Here is an 18,314-nt window from a genome sequence, read left to right on the forward strand (position 1 = left end):
TCTGCAATGAATATAAATTTATATTGTATTCTACTCTCATAATTTATTCAAATGTTTTTGTTAATATGGACAATTAGTGAAAAAAATTGAAACATCCTTTGAAAACTTATAAAATGTAACAAGTTTCTCATTTACCATTTTACCTTGGGACTAGACCCTTGAACCATTTTAAGAATTCCACTTTGGAATCAGATATGTTGATTCATGTTGGTAATTATATCACCCAGGAGGTTCAGTATTCAAGGCTAGCCTTGGCTTCATAGCTAGACTGTGTCTCAAAATGAGAGGGGGGGGAATTCCACTGTAATCCCAGTATGCTGGCGAATTTTATGTCAACTTGGCACAAACTGGAGTCATTTGGGAAGAAGGATTCTCAATTAAGAAGATGCTTCCATGAGGTAGGAATCTTATAGGCAAGTCTGCTGAATCTTTTCTTGACTAGTGATTGGTGTGGAAGAGTCCATCCCTCTGTGGACTGCCACCCCTGGGCAGGTGAGCCTAGAATGGAGGCTGAACAAACCATGAGGAGCAAGCCAATAAGCAGAATTCCTCCATGGCTTCTGCTTCAGCTCCTGCCTCCAGGTTTGTGCCTCGAATTTCTGCCCTGACTTCCTTCAATGTGATATGGAAGTGAAAACTGATAGAAACCCTTTCCTCTTCAGGTGTCCTCATGCTCTTCATCATAGCAATAGAAAAGTAACCAAGATACTCAGCTACTCAGTAGACTGAGGTCAAAAGAGTGCGACTTTGAGGTCAGCCTGGGCAAAATAGTGAGGCCTGCCTCAAAAGGAAAAGTATTCTATTTTGGTTCTGTATTTACAGAATTTCGATTTGTTTTTATAGAGGTTTAAAAATAGGATTTTATTTTGTAATTATGTGTGTGTGTGTGTGTGTGTGTGTGTGTGTGTGTGTGTGTGTGTGTGTAAGCCAGTCTCAGGTGTTGTTTCTCAGATGCCATCCACCTTATTTCTTGAGGTCTTTCACTATGCCTAGAACTCATCGATTAGCCTATGCTGTCTAGCCAGCAAGCCCTGCAGCACCTCCAGTCTCTGACTCCTCAGCGCTGGGGTTAGAGGGACATCATCATTACACCTGTCTTTTTCACGTGTGTTCTGGGATTGAAATCAAGTCCTCTTGTGTGGAAGTACTTTGTTAACTAAGCTGTTACCCCAGTCCATCTTTTCTTTTGGACAACCAACTATATGATTGTTATTTCTTTTATTTGTTGTTCCACAAGACAGGATTTTATTTATTTAATGATAATTGTTTCTTTTTTAGTTTCCTTTCTGATTCAGATTTGGCCATTTCTATGGATTTGTTGCAAGTTCAGTGATTTATTCTTCTGTTTACAATTTAATGAGCTTTGCATTTTTTCCTGTTTTTTTGAGACAGCGTTTCTCTGTGTAGCCCTAACTGTCCTGGAAATTGCTCTGTAGACCAGGCTGACCTCAAACTCGCAGAGATCCACCTGCCTCTGCCTCTTAAGTGCTGAGATTAAAGGTGTGTGCCACCACTGCCTGGCCCAAATTTTACATTGTTATATTTTTAATTGTAAAATTTCTGTTTGGCTCCTTTAATATATTCTACCTCTGCTAAGATTTTTCTTTTCTTTCTCTTTTTGCTTTGAGACAGGGTCTCACTATGTAGCTCTAGTCCTACGACTAACTCTGTAGACTAGGCTGACCTTGAACTCCCAGAGGTTCACCTGCCTCTGCCTCCTGAGTGCTGGGATTAATGGTGTGCAAGACCATGCCTGGCTAATTTTTTTCATTTTTATAGCTTTGATTGCTAACATTTTTATAATGTATGCTTTGAAACTGTTGACAGATAATTCTAGCATCTGTGTCATCTCAGTGTTGACATGGATTTTCTTTTCTCATGAAAGTTGAGATTCACATGCCTTTTATAGAGTACTTTCTGTTGCGTTTTGGATGTTGTAGGTATTGTCTTGAGATTCTGAGTTTTATTTCCTCACCCTCTGTCTTTTCTTCATCTTTCTCCTTCTCTTCTTTTTGAGACAGTATCTCACTGTGTAGTCTTGGCTGGCCTGACACTCACTATGTAGACTAGGCTGTCTTTGAACTCACAAAGATTGACCTGCTTTTGCCACATAGGTACTGACACTAAAGGCATGCACCACTATACTTGGCTTCTTTTTAGAAAAGATGTTGAAATGTGTTGTGCAGGCCTGTGTTAGGGTGGATACAGAATTCCCTATTGGAGTCGGCTGACTCTGGCCAAAATGAATTACTACTTCATCCTTTCTTATTTCAACAAATAATAGAAGAATTTCTCTCCCATCCTTCTTACTTATACCATTCTGTGAAAAACAATAGTTTTAATCTTTTGTTGCTGTACTATAGGTTAGAAGTCCTGCTCCATGTTTAAAAAAGCAGTGTTGCCTCACCTGTCTCATTCCAGTCTCTCTCTCTCTCTCTCTCTCTCTCTCTCTCTCTCTCTCTCCCAGATGCAGTGATTTGCATGAGTAAACCCAGCACTCCTACAGTGAGAAGGAAAGTGGATATAGGAGAATCACTTGGAATCAATACCCACCCACCCCAGCCTCCTCCAAATACTAAGTAGAAAATAGGAAATGAATTCTTGGCCTAGTCTGCCTCTTGCTGGCCAGTAAAGATGGTCCCACTGAAAAAATCCTAGAAAAAAGTAGAGTGCCAACTAGTATCATCTCTGTATCTTGCTCTACTGAGAAGTTCAGGTGGAAGTTTACTTTCTTTGATCTTGCAGCTACATCTTTATGTAGGAGGTCCAGGGCATACTCATCCTCTCTGATCATTGTCAAGTGTGGCTAGACATGGATATCGGGTACAGATGACACCACGGAGAAGGGACAGGTATCTTTTCTGCTCTTCTAGAACATTCCGTTTCTGGCAATTTATCTAAATGGAAGAAGTTTCCCTTGGAACTCTTTTTCTTTTGACATGTGTAAATGTTTTGCTTGCATATATGTCTGTGCACCACTTGTATGCCTGGTACTCACAGAGTACAGAAGAGAGCACAAGACCCCCTAGAATTGTAGTTAATAGATGGTTTCTAGACACCATGTGGGTGCTGGGAATCTTTCTGCGTCACCATTCTTCAGATATTTATTGCACAGTTATTAAGTATAATAATTCTCTTCCAGAGGACTTGGGTTCATATCCCAACACTCACATGGCAGCTCACAAACAGCTAATAACTCCAGCCCAAAGGCATCTGATGCCTTTTTCTAGCCTTTGAGAGAATTGCATGCCCATGGCGCATATACATGCAGGCAAGATACTCATACACATACAATAAAATGGAAAAACGTAATGCATTGAAAATATGTGGTCTTCTCAATGAGAAAATGGAAGGGAAAACAATATGAAGCCAAGGACTACTAGAAAGTTCCTGCCATCGAGTGTCTCTAAGGACTGGGGAGATGGTTTAGTGGGGGAAGCACTTGCTGTATGAGCATGAGGGACTGAGTTTGGATCCCCAGAACCCACATAAAGCCTGACAGAGTAGTCCACCTATCTGCAACCCTTGCACTTTTAGGGGAAGTAGTAGACGGAGAAAGGAGAACCCCCAGAAGCTTGCTGCTCAGCCAGCCTTGCTTACAAAGTGGTGAACAAGGAAGAGTCCCTGCCTCCAACAAAGACCAGTACCTAAGCTTGTCCTCCGACCTCCACACACCTGCTGTGCCATGCATGCACACACCTGCACTCACACAAGCACACACACACACACGCACACACACACACACGCACACACACACATACACACACACACACACGATTGGTTAATAAAAAGAAGTGTGTCTGGTTGGTATGATAAGTATGCACAACCCAGTTACATCATGGTACATAGAGTTTTGGATTATTACAGAATTTCCAAAGAGGTGACTCCCCAGAAGCTATTGTTCCTTGTGTAGTGATAAACTAGTTGGGTTTTGCTTTATACATAGTAGTAGTTTGTTCTCTCTTGATTGGACTGAGAGATGCAGTCCTCTGGTTTGGGTGCAGTTTGGTTGAACATACACATATGATATATTTCTACTTACCCTTTCCGACCTTTTCATACCCTGTTGTGTATGTCAAGAAGTGAAACTGTACACCAGGGAGTCTCGCTCCCCTTTTGGCTCCTGGTAGGTTTGAGATAAGGACTCGGTGGCAGGACATCAGAGGGAACAAACTGTGGTCATCTTGTTTATTCTTGCCTTTCTTCGTGCCCCAGTGCCTCCGACTGGCTACTGTCCCTAAACTACATGTCGTAGCTCTCCTCATGGGAATTCTTTGTACTTCACATTCTTCTTTTTCTTAAATGGTAAATATTCCTTCTCTCATTTTGGCTGGAGGATGGAAACAGCCCTACGTTATTACACTGTCTCCTTCTTGATTTTACTATTCTGCCAGCACCTTTGTAGATAGTCCTTTTGTTAAATTTTCTACTAATTATGCTAATTTGAGCATGCCATCTGTCTCCTGGCAGAACTCTGACTGAAGCAGATGAAGTTTTAATTCTCAAAGAATTAGAATACAATGAAATAAGCCTAACAGAATATGACTAAATATGATTCAATCTGTCTCACTCTCTGATTAATCTGGGCTCTTGCAATGCTTTCAGATAATCATCAGAGAAGACAAGAAGTGCAGTCTTCAGAGGATCATAGACATGCAAAAGTGTCAGTTCACTGAATACTAATAATAACTAGCATTTACTCGTTGCTGACTGTCTCCGTGCATTGTGTTAAGCCTGCTTTATGTTCAGTATTTCCCTTGTTCTCCTCAGCAACCCGATGAAGCATGCACGTTCATTTTCGAGACAGCTTTCATGTATCCCAGGTTGGCCTTTAACTTGCTATTAATGTGTTCCCGAGGATAAATTTGAACTCCTGACCCTTCTGCCTCCACTTTTGCAGTGCTGGATTGACAGGTGTACAGCACCACATCCACCCGTCCCATGATCCTTAGTGTTCATCATGTGGCCATCAAGCCAGAATCTGAAGACAGTAGTGTTGGTTTGAAGTAAGTCATGGATAGAGTAGTATGATGCCTGTAATTCCAGTACTTAGCAGGTGGAGGCAGGGAAATTAGTTCAAGGCCAGACTCAGTTACATGAATATAGACTAAGATATACAATGACTCTGTCCACCTATGCCCTGCGTGCAAAACAAAACCAAAGCTAATCTAATGGCTTATGGTTACGCGCACTGGCTTTTCTTGCAGAGAACTTGAGTTCAGTTGCCAGCACCCACATGGCGGTTCAAATCCAACTGTAACTGCAGTTACAGGGGACCTGATGCCCTCTTGTGTCTCACTGGGCACCAGGCATGCACACAGCAGACACATACAGGAAGACTCTCACACATACACAGAAAAAAAAACAATTTTGAGGGACTATCAAGATGATTCAGCAGGTAAACCTTGAGGACCTGAGTTCTGTGGAACCCACATAGTGAGGAGAACCAACCCCAGTAATTTGTCCCTGATCTCCATCCATATGCACACTGTGGTGCATTCTCTCTCTCTCTCTCTCTCTCTCTCTCTCTCTCTCTCTCTCTCTCTCTCACACACACACACACACACACACACACCACATTAAACAACAGCAGGGAAAATGTAAGAGGAAAAAGCCAACACTGTAGAGTGAGTCAGGAAGCTAAAGGAACCTAAAGGAGGAAGTAGCCAGTATTCTATTGTAGAAAGAAAACATTGCCCTGCCCCTCCTGTTTCTATTTTTAATAGTTTTAGATTTATTGATTCTATTATTTTATGTGTATGAGGGGTTTGCTTTCATGTATTCATGTGCCAGGTGCCCTCTGAGATCAAAGGAGTGTGTCAGATCCCCTGGGACTGGAGTTATAGACAGTTGTGAGCCACCGTGTGGGTGTTGGGAATCAAACCTGGATCCTATGCAAGAGCAACAAGTAAGTAAGTGTTTTTTGTTTATTTGTTTGTTTTTTTGTAGCACGTGCTCTTAACTGCCTGCTTTTATTTATTTGGCCTTGTAGTGACTTCACATGAAGAACCTTGTAAGAGGTTTGGCTGGCAGTCCTAGGACCATTATTGCAGTGACTTTGAACAAATCAAATGAACTTGGAATTTCAGATTCCTCACCTATAAAATGGAGATAACGCAGGAGGACTATCTCTCTTATAAAGTGCTTGGGGTCATGAAGGGCAATACAAAAGAACAGAAACAACCTATGCAAAAGTGTCTCCTCTTTCAGTCTTTTGGGTCTTTCTGGTAGATTTCCAGTTGTCTTAACAGTTTTGGAGAGCTGAAGACAGTTACCAAGTAACTGAGTAGTAAATAACCACAGCGGGTCTAGCGAAGCAAAGATCATACCTTCGATTTTCCAGAATTGTGTTTTCTCTTGGTGGCCCTTTATATTAAAATCTGCCCAGGACTTAAGAGTGTTGATCCAAGCACTTCATCAATAGTCCTTTCTAATTACACAAGAGACTAGTTCCATCTTTTTGGTCCCCCGGTTTGGGCTCTGTATGAGCAGCTGTTGCCAAGGTCTAGTGAGGCGTGACTGAGAAGCGCCGGTGGAGCCCAGCCTCAGGCAGACACTCTCATTGCTTACTAGTGTTTCACATTACCCTGTTCTGTTGACATCCTTCAACAGGTCAAACTCACTATTCCTAGCCGGGAGACAGAAAGTGGAAAAAACCATTTACATCAACCATGTCCTTTACCTTCTTATAAAAAAGAATAACCTTTCAAATCTCACCAGGCTTCTGTAATGTCATTTGAGCTGTGTAAGCCTTAGCTGCTGGAGAGAGCTAATGACTGTGCACACACACACACAAGCCTCTACTTATTAGAGATAAATAAAAATAACTGGTTCCGTGTCCTAATTGTACAACTCTCTCTCTCCCCCTCTCTCTTTCTCTCTTGTGTGCACACGAGCATATGTGTGTTGTGCACATGTGCGCACATGTGTGTTGTGCATAGATGAGAGGGTTTGGTGGGTAAAGCCTGATGATCTAAGTTCAGTCTCCAGAACTCATACACATAGGCAGATGCAGTGGTGAGCATGAGTTATCCCAGCACTCCTCGGTGAGATAGGAGGTGCACACAGGAGAACCACCTGGAAGCTCACAGGCCAACTAGTCTGGAGTATGCAGTGCAGCAGCAGACCCAGGAGATACCCTGCCCAAACAAGGTGGAAAACAGAAACACTGGTCAATGGGTGAGAGTGTCCGCCTGAGGCTGGGCTCCACCGGCGCTTCTCAGTCACGCCTCACTAGATCTTGGCAACAGCTGCTCATACAGAGCCCAAACCGGGGGACCAAAAAGATGGAACCAGTCTCTTGTGTAATTAGAAAGGACTATTGATGAAGTGCTTGGATCAACACTCTAAGTTCAGGACAGATTTTAATATAAAGGGCCACCAAGAAAAAACACAACTCTGGAAAATCAAAGGTAGGATTTTTGCTTCGCTAGACCCGCTGTGGTCATTACCCAGTCACTTAGTTTCATAGCATGCACATTACCCATTGAGCCATCTCCCTCACCCTGAACGCACTTTCCGTTCATTGGCAACCATATAGGATCTTTTCAAGAAACTGCCAGATGTTTTCAAAGTGGTTTCATCATTTTATATTTCCATCATCTGTAGGTAAGGATGCCAGTTTCTCTGTATCTCCAACAACTGTTACCAATCTTCACTATAGCCATCCTACTGGAATTTAATTTGCATTTCTTTGGTAGCTAGCTTCCTTGATTGAATGATAAGTTGACTGATTGATTGTAGGAGAGCATTTGAATACCAGCTACCTATATTTAGACAGTTATTTCGATAATTGTTTTTAAATACATATATGCTCAAAAGTTTTGTGCTTGGTGGCACACCTGGAATCTCAGCAATTTGGAGGCAGAAGACAAAGAAGGTTGTGAGTTTGAGACCAGCCTGGGCTGCATAGTGACTTTCAAACCACCCATGGATATACAGCAAGATTCTGTCCCCAAAATAATAATTTGTGGGCCAGAAAGATGGTTCAGTGGGTAAAGACACCTACTGTTAAGCCTGAGAATATGAATTTGGTCTCCAGAACATACATAGTAGAAGGAGAGAACCGGTTCGCTTTAGCTGTTCTCTGACCTCTGTTTTTAGAAGCTTGGTACATGTGCCCAAACACACACACATACACTTTATTTATTTGTAAATATTTATAATTAACAATGAACAAGACAAAGATATTAAGGAGTTCAAAGAGTATAGTGCGCATTTGTCCTCTTCAGGAACTTGTCAACCATCTGAATCCATTATTTAAAGGAAACACTTAGCAGATCTTACTACAAAGCAAATCCCCCTTGCAATCAGGACACAGGTATGTGACTTAGATAAACTGACTCCAAGGATGTATTCCTTGAATGGGAAGCCAGTAAAATACAGAAATCAAAAACTGTTGTTTGAGACCATAATGAAAATGCACCTCCTAGTTCTCCAAAGATAGGGTGTGCAATTAGCCATGGTCATAGTTGTTATGATCAAAGTTTGCTAATTTGCTCTGAGACCACACTGCTTCTATGAATAACTGAGGAAGCAGGCCCAGTTCTTAGGAATATAGGATTGTTCCAGTAGGTGACTCAGGTCACAGGACTCTGCATCAACATGGCCAATCATTTTATTAGACTTGTACTTCAGTCCAATGCTCTTTAGACCCAGCGGTCTTGCCTTGCCTCCTTCATGAAGCTGAGACTTACATTGCAGTCAGACAGCCTTCCCAGCCACCTACATGGTGCGGAAGAATTGTCTGTATTCTGTCAATCATGTATTTTAATAAAATGCTGATTGGCCAGGCAGGAATTATAGGCGGGTCAACCAGACAGGAAGTAGAGGCAGGGCAATGAGAATAGGAGAAGGCTATGGAGGATGAAGCTCCCTCTGCCATTCCTGCCCAGACCACTGAAGAAGCAACATGTGAGCTGACAGCTGGAAAAGGTACTGAGCCACATGGCTAACACAGACAAGAATTATGGGTTACTGTAAGATGTAAAAATTAGCTAATAAGAAGACTGAGCTAATGGGCCAATCAGTTTATAACCTAATGTAGACTCTTGTGAGATTTTCTTTGGGACTTGCCAGTTGTGGGGTACTGGGCGGGACAGAAACCCCAACAAGCTGGCCCTCATGTTACACCTACAGGGTGCCACCTGATTTTCTGCCACTGGGTTTTCCATTGACACATCTGTTATATAGCTCATCCATCCTGGTATCTACTCCTCAGAGGACCTGCAGGTAACAGTAGATGCGGTAGTAACAGTGGCTGTTAAGGTATTGGCTGTGTAGCTCTCTGCTTCTCCAGCCCAACCAGTCATTCTGTGAGCTACTTAGTACACTTTCAGTACAACTTTCTGCCCCAAATAGTTATCAATTTCTGTCGCTAACAACCACGAACCTTCCGGATTATACAGCAAAAGGACAAAAGCATCATATTATATACAGCACGATAAGAGATAGGACAGAATCCGGGAACCTGATCCGGTTTTTGTCTACCCAAATAACTACAGGTTGTGTGGAAATGCTAGTCCACTCTTACCACTAACTTTCCAGGTCACCATAAATTAAAAGACTCATTAACATCTCTCCAATTTACCACTTCTGAGGCAACAGTTCTCATAGTTAAATTCCCATGAGAATCCCTTGAGGGCAGGGGAGGACTAATTGCAAACCCCAGAGCCTAAAGTATTAAATGAAGCAGGTACTTGTAGAATTACATTTAGTAGAGGATTGCCCTAGGGATAGTGGTACAATGCAGTTCTAAAACAGTTCCATCCATCCCCTTATCATACATTTCATACAGATTTTGACCCTTCTTTTAGTCTGGGTCCAAGTTAAGACTGACTTAATTCTATATACAAGGGTCTGTCACAGACACAAAATCTCTTGATGTTCTTGGGCTACCCACAAAGAATATCCCCTCCAAGTATAATTCAGTAACAATGAAATTGTGCATATACTTTCACATTCTTGCTTATTTGGCACACTAAGCACTTCTTGGACCTAGAAATGCTTAGCTGGGTTTTTTGTTTGTTTGTTTGGTTGGTTTTTTTTTTTTTTTGGTTTTTCAAGACAGGGTTTCTCTGTGTAATAGTCCTGGCTGTCCTGGAACTTGCTTTGTAGACCAGGCTGGCCTCAAACTCCCAGAGATCCCTGCCTCTGCCTCCCAAGTGCTGGGATTAAAGGTAGGCACCTCTGCCACCACCCTGTGAGCTGCTTGATCTTAATGACAAGGAAAGACAAGTTTCAGCAGTGCCAAGAGGAACAAGGGACTTCTCCTAGACTGCATGACATTGTGTGTGACTTACAAATTAAACAACAGAAAAGATCACAAATCTTGGCTAGCTACCAAATCATGCTTTCAGCACCACTGCCTCTCTTACTTAGCTTTACTTTTTGTCCTAATTTGTTTTCGATTGTTGTGGGAAAGCACAATGACCAAAAGCAACTTAAGGGGAGAAAGAGGTTGATTTCACCTTACAGCTTACAGTTCTTCACTGAAGCAAGTCAGGCAGCAAGTTGAGGCAAGAACTGAAGCAAAGACCAGGGATGAACGCTGCTTATTGGCTTGTCTTTCATGCTCAAATTCTGCTGCATTTCTTAAACAGCCCAGGACTACCTGACCAGGGGTGGGGTCACCCCTACTGGGCTTGTCCCCTCCCACATCAATCATTAATTTTAAAAATGTTTCATACATTTGCCTGTAAGGAATCTGATGGAGGTATTTTTTTCATCTGTGTTCCTTCTTCCCAAATTACTCTAGCTTATGTCAAGCTGACAAAAAGCTAACTAGGACACTTCTGAAAATAAAATCAAAAACATCATTTTGTTTCTTGTAAAGCAAATATCGTAAACACCATTTGCTGAAAGCTAATAACAGAGGACGAGGTTTATAAAGACATAAAATTTATAGCCAAAAACCAACCATAGATTAATAGACCCAATGAGAAGAACAATTCGCTCACTGTTTAGTAGATAATTATATGTTAAATTAAGTGAAATAGTATACTTTGTAGTATAGTATACTCGTTAAGCAAAAAAATCTAATGTTCAGTTATAATGGGCTGAGTTTGCAAATTAACATGGAATGTTAAATTTTGTTCAATGTATTTTATTGGTTTTATTATATAAATTGGAACAAACTGAAGAGTTCTTTAACTTAAATAATATTAATCCAACCTTGGCCGAGCACACGCTCTGTGCCAGGTACTAGTGTAGACCCTGGGTGAGCTAACGTAATGCTGGCAACGCCCTCGTTGCCTGGGAGCTGTGGTGGGCTCCAATTTTAGATGAGGAACTGAAAGCGCAGAGAGATGATCGGTTCATCTCTCCGCAAATAGTTCCGATACTAGCACTGAGATTTGAACCCAGGAAGTCAGGCTGTGGTGCCTGGGTCCTAGTCACTTAAAACAGAACACTGTATTGAAAATGAAAATATGGTTTCCAGAGAAATTTTAGTAATTGATTTGAAAATTCCAAGGATATTAGAAAAACAACTTGAGAAGTACAGAGCTGCCTTTGAACACAAAGCTCTCTGCTTTCCCTGCTCTAACTTCTAGATCGTTTGCCTTCCCACTTCATTAAGACAACTCTACCAGCCTCTCCTAACCAACTAACTTGTAGCATCCATGCGCTATCTTAGAATGGTTATTATACCAAATCTTCGGGCACGTGGGTGGTTCTACCTCCAAGAATTTGCCCACCTCTTCCAACCTGGGTGGAAAAACTTCCTCCTTTGTTTTCCCCTATCCCAACACCATCCATCCCTGTAGGTGAAGCACACCGGTCTGCTGCTCTGTAAAGATTCGAATTCTCTAGCTCTCTTCCCTCTCAGAACAATTAAGCTTCTACTGCCTGATGTCAGTTCTTTTGAAATTTAACTGATCTCGGGAGTACATGCTTTATTTCCCTAATTAGCCTCCCGGATTCCCCAGGCGAGGTGAGAGCTGCACTCTCCGTTATGACAGCAACCCTCCACATGTGGCGATGTAAATTTAAACTAAGTAAGATCCAGTAAAATTAAAATCTCAATTCCTCGATCCCATTAGTCACACTTGAAGTACTCAGCAGGCACATGTGCAATTAGACAACACCGGTACAGAACACTGCCACCTCATAGCAAATTCCAGCGGCTAAGAGCAGGGAGCGTCGGCGCCAGCTGCACAGTTGCGCCTGTCCTCTGTCTACTCACTCTCCCTGGAATCACTGTTTCCTCTGAGCACAGAAAGGGATGGATTTGCTTCACATTTTAGTCCTATTCCTAGTACACCAAAAAAAGGGAACTCAGAAGATAAATCTCAAGTATAAATCTCACTCAGCATGTCTAATCAAATCTTAAAACCCTTGTCTTTTCTCCATCTCGTCTCCCTGACCCCTCCGCTACATTTGGCATTATGTAGGATAGATGTGCAGCTCCTGAAACGTCATCTTACTTTGCTGTTGCCAAAGCCTGGTGAGCGGTGATGAGGAAGTGCCAGTGGAGTCCAGCCTCAGGCTGACAGTCTCACCCACTGGCCAGTGTATTTGTTTTTCACCTTCTTTGGGCAGGGTGTCTCCTGAGTCTGCTGCCGCATTGCATACTCCAGACTAGTTGGCCTGTGAGCTTCCAGGTGATTCTCCTGTGTGCACCTCCTATCTCACCGAGGAGTGTTGGGATAACTCATGCATATCTTTCTTTGCTCCACTGGCAATGTAACCGCAAAAACAACGATGACTGGTTTACTTATTATTTAGCCCTTGTAGCAGGTACCCTCCAAAGTCTTTTAGATACCTCAGCCTACACACTACGCAAGAGCTATTGCTGTAAATCCCAAAGGGCTTGAAATCTGAAACCTTTTGAACATCAGAAGCATTCAGAATTTTGAAACATTTTGAATTTCAGATTTCAAGATTAGAGATGTTTAACTCCCAAAGGCTATGTAACTATTGCAAAATCAGGAAAACTATGAAAGAAAGATGGCCCAAGTATTTCAGATGAGAGATACTCCCCCTGCATCTCCATTTCATAGGGATCTGAAGTTCAAAGAAGTTCATTTGATTTGTTCAAAGTCACTGAAATAATGGTCCTAGGACTGCCAGCCAAACCTCTTACAAGGTTCATCATGTGAAGTCACTACAAGACCAAATAAATAAAAGCAGGCAGGTGGGCTGTGAGAAGCAACATCAAACAACAGAAACAACCTATGCAAAATTGTATCCTCATTTCACTTTCTCGGACCCTTCTGGTAGATTTTCAATTGCCTTAACAGTTTGGGTCCCCAGAACCCACATAAAGAGCTGGGGTTGGTGGCATGTTCCTGGGAAGGCAGAGACAGGAAGATTCCTAGGGCTTGGTGGGCAGTTGAGCTAGCAAATCAGTGTGCTCCAGGTTCAGTGTCATCCCCTGTCTTCAGACATAAAGTGAAAGTAAGAGAGGAAGGTGGCGGATGTCAACCTCTGGCCTCTACATGCATGCAGGCACATATGCACCCACATGTGCACACAAATCCAACACACACACAGGAAGACATCCATAATGGCTGCAGAGATGGCTCAGCAGTTAAGAGTACTGGCTTCTCCTCCAGAGGACCTGATTTTGATCCCCAACACCCACATTGGTGACTCACAGTCATCTGTAGTTCTAGTTTCCAGGGGATTCAGTGCTCTCTTTGTGCTTTCAAGGCCACCAGACACATGTGCAGGGACAAAACATATACACAAAATAATAATAAAAAAAACCTTACATCCATTACAAAAAGTGGACACAAGTGTTTCCAGATGCTTTATTTGTGAGAACCAAAAGAATGGAAACAATCCTGTGATAGTTTTTAATTTTTCATTATTCTCTCTCTCTCTCTCTCTCTCTCTCTCTCTCTCTCTCTCTCTCTGTGTGTGTGTGTGTGTGTGTGTGTGAGAGAGAGAGACAGAGAGAGAGACAGAGAGAGACAGAGACGGAGAGAAAGAGAGAGAGATAGAGACAGAGAGACAGAGAGAGAGAGACAGAGAGAGAGAGAGTTGGGGGAGAGGGAATGTACATTAAGTATCCTGAAGATAGCTTTGGGGAGTCTGTTCTTTCCTTCCACCATGGGATCCTGACATCAAACTCAAGTCCCCAGATTCACATGTTGAATGCTTTTACTTCCCAGGCTCTCTCAATTGCCCAACAGTTGGTTTTACATGGCAACTTAGATATGAGAGCCAGTTGTTTGGTCAAGCACCTGTCTAAATATTGCTGTGAAGTTCTTTTTCAGTCGTGATTACAATTTGATCATTGAGGTTGAACAAAGTATGTTAGCCTCCATAATATGATTGGATATCATCCAATTCACAAAAGACCTAAAGAGAAAACACTAGCATCCCCTGAAGAGGTCCAGAGTTATGACCAAGCCTCAAGCCTTCGGACTAGATAGAACATTAGCTCCTCTTTCATTTTTAGCCATCTAGTCTGCCCTGAATTTCAGACCTACCAGCAACTACAGTTGGTCCTATTTCTTGGTGGCATATCTGTACAATGGAATATTACACATAAGGGAATGATCAGCTGGTACATACTGCAATGTGGATGAACATTGAATATACCCTGCTAGGTAAAAGAAGCCATAAAAGGTCACATACATTGTGCCATTCTATGAAATGCCCATGCTTTGATTTGGCTATAATTTGAGTGTCCTCCAGGTTTTCATGTATTGAAATTAATCTCCATCATGAGCTCTGAGGAGCCTAGAAACATAATCTATCCCTGGTGTTTAGAGTAGAGCCTCTGGGAAGTGAGTGATAAGGATTAGATAAGATAATTAGTGTGGAGGCTCCATATTGGAATCCTGGTTGCTTTATAGGAAGAAAGGGGGCCACTCAAATGCATCAGCATTCACTGTCTTTTGCAATGAGATCACCTGTGCCACCTTGGAACACTACTGGCAAGGAAGCCATCACCAGATATGACCCATCTCCTTTCAGTTAGAATTAATAGCCAAAATAAAATGCATTTTCTTCACAATTCACTGAATCTGTGGCATAGTACAATTGGCCAAAGAAATAGATGAGTCCACAGTAGACAACTATATTAAGAAAGAAAGTAGGTTAGTGGTTGTTTTGGCTAAGAGATGGTGAATGTGAATGTGCGATGGGCATTTAATGGCTGTGGGCCTCTTCAGGGGGTGGGTGAAAAGCTGTGGCACTAGATTATTGTAATGAATAAATGGCCTTGTACAAGGACTTCTAGACCATGCACTTTCTATGCTGTGGTATATGGCATGGGAATTATACCTTCGATTTATTATTTTAAAAATAAGTAATTTCCATTACGTTTTTTTCTCCTCACTTGCCTCCACCAGGCAATGTAAATAGAGCTTTCCAGCTGCCTGGCAACATCACCCCTCTCTCCATGCTACATTTCATGAGAGCACTTCTTTCTCTTCAAAGCTAATTTAGATGTTCACTTTTACTAGCTCTTCCCCCCCCTCCCAGTTTAAGTAGATTTCTTAAAAAGTAAAGTGCCAGGGGTAAGGTTGTAGAGTGGACACACTTGTGTTTTGATTTCAGGCTCGGAGTCTATCTGTGGATGATACTAATGAGGGAATAGGCCATAAACTGAAAAGCCAGAGACTTTAATCCCTAAAGAGTGCAAAGACAAAAAAAGAAAGAAAAAAACCCAAATCCTAGAGGATACATGATTGATTTTTGCCTTAGATCTCTTAGGCTCCTGGAGCCCAAACCGAGCATTCTACAGAAGGAAGCCATCCTTCCATTCTAGCTATTGATTTTCTCTACCCAACTCCTCCCAGAGACTGGTATTCTGCGAGTGCCCCTGTCAGTCGCCCACTGCTGATTACTCTCCTTCCTGCACTCTCCCCTTGTGGGTACCCTCTACTGCCCTTATAGCACAGCGCCTGGAAGGCCTGTGAACCCTCTTCTCCAGCTGCAGTGGCTTGGAATCTTCACTCTTCCCAAGCGTCACATATTTCGAGGGCTTCTCAATATTGTAAAAATACTAAGACCTTTTTGACAAGGTGACTCTGAGACTCAGTCTTTCTTCATGCTGAATTGGGAGTTGGATGTGGGTAAGGAGTCATATCTTCAGCCTGCCCTTTCCGCACAGTGTTGGTGCTTTACAAAAGGGGAACTAGACCCCAGAACACTACCTAGAATTCAGAGGCCCGCCTATAGGCTTCACTTAACTAGTTCTTCTTTTATTCATCTATTTATTTTACATCCTGGTCACAGCCTCCCTCCCCCACATTCTCCCCTCCCAGTTCCTCTTCCGGATTAGTCCCCTCCCAACCCCTAAACCCCTCCTATTCCATCTCCATCCAGGAAAGGGAGGTCTCCTATGAGTATCAACAAAACATGGCATATCAAGTTGCAGCAAGACTAAGCACCCCATGTATTAAGGCTGGGCAAGGCAACCCAGTATGAGAAGTAGGGTCCCAAAGCCTATAAAAGAGTCAGAAACAGCTCCTGTTCCCACTATTAGAAATTTCACAAGAAGACCAAGCTACACCACTGTAACTTACGTGCCGAGGATCTAGGTCAGTCCCATGCAGGCTCCCTGGTTGTGGGTTCAGTCTTGGTGAGCCCCTATGAGCCCAGGTTAGTTGATTGTGTGAGCCTTCCTATGGAGTCCTTAACCTGTTTCGCTCCTACATTCCTCTCCCCCACTTCTCCTTCTCCACGGGATTCCCGAACTCTGCCTGACGCTTGCCTGTGGTTTTCTACATCTGCATCCATCAGTTGCTGAATGACACCTCTCTGATGATCGGTAATTGGGCCAGGCACCAATCTGGTCACAGTAGACAGCCATTAACTAGCTCTCGAGAGATCTGTGCTTTTAGTTGGGAAGGGGGTTTTGGCTCTTGGGAGTCTCATGACTGTCAACATTTTCCAGTGCCCCTTGTCTTAAAGCCTAGAGTTGCCCGTAGAAATTGACTGATCGTGATAGCTAATCTTGGTTGTCAAGTTACTGGAATCTGCAGTCACCATTAGTCTCTGGGTGTGCCTGGGAGGGTTTAAGATACAGTAGATGAGTTGGAAAGACTTGACTACTGTGGGTGATGATAACATTCTATGGATCGGGGTCCTGGAGTGAATAAGAAGGAGAAAGTGAGGTGAACATGCACATTGCTCACTCTGCTTCCCGACGGTCGCTGTCGTGTTGCCAGCTGCCTCCTGCTCTCGCTGCCCTGATGGACTGTATCCCTGGAACCGTGAGCCCAAAGAAGTCCCTCCTCCCGTAAGCTGCTCTTGTTGAGTATTTTACTACTGTAATGGGAAAATTAACAAGTATACGGATGGACCTAAGAATGTTAGCAACAGGGATATTCTCACTTAGATTCTTCCAGTAGGGCAAAGGAACAGAGAAATAAGAGACCAAAGGATTTAGTGACCTAGAGCGCCAGGGAGTCTTAAGACTGAAAGTAGAGAAGCTGATTGAGGAGAGGAGTCAGATGGCAGGAAACTTACAAGTTTATACCAGCCCTGGAGGAGTCCAATAAAAGTATAATAGGAGTCCTACCCTTCAGGTCCTATAATGATTTAGTTGGAACATAAAAACGAATACACTTGAAATAATTCATAATTTGAGTCTAAAATGTGGTGCTGACAAAATACAACCTGCCTGAGAAGGGACAGATCCATGGACTGACCTCCTCCGTGAGCTGAGTGGCTGATTAAGTTTGCATATTCAGCTGAAGGACTTTGTGCCCTAGGCCTAATGGCCACAGCATTTGGAGTGGAGTCTGATTAGTCCTGCCTGACGACTTCATGGAGGAAGTAACTGTGAGGAATCTTCATCACCACTGTCATGGCGAGTCACATTAAACATCTGTTAGGCATATCCTTACAGTCACACGTCTGTTGGGAAGGCCGAGCAAACAGACTTGAAGGACTCATACCAGAGAGGATGTGTACAGGTAGCGCAAGGAAAGGAAAATGAGGGGAGGGGAGGTTAGAGACGGCTTGGCAGGGTTAGGGCTGACTCTTGAAAAAAAAAAAAAGATTGGAGCTTGGACTCATGGGGAAAGGGATGAAGCCGTACATGACATCAACAAGACACAGGAGTGGGGGTGAGCAGGATGACTGTGGATAAGTGAGCAGACCTGCTGGACTGGTGTAAAAGGTGTGCAGTATGGTAGCGTGGGTGACTAAAATTATAGAGAAGCAGGAGTGATTACAGATAGCCTTGGATGGCAGACAGAACAACTAGTCATTTGGGAACAAACTAGGAAGACTATAGAGCTATGTCGTGGGGAGTGATGAAGGCACGGGCATGAGGCAGAAAGTCTGCAATTTTATCCTACAGTCTTTATTGGTTTGTTTTTCTGTGTTTGGATACCTAATTTACCCTA

Source organism: Myodes glareolus, chromosome X, assembly GCF_982192425.1.
Source record: "Myodes glareolus chromosome X, mMyoGla1.1, whole genome shotgun sequence".
NCBI lineage: Eukaryota > Metazoa > Chordata > Mammalia > Rodentia > Cricetidae > Myodes > Myodes glareolus.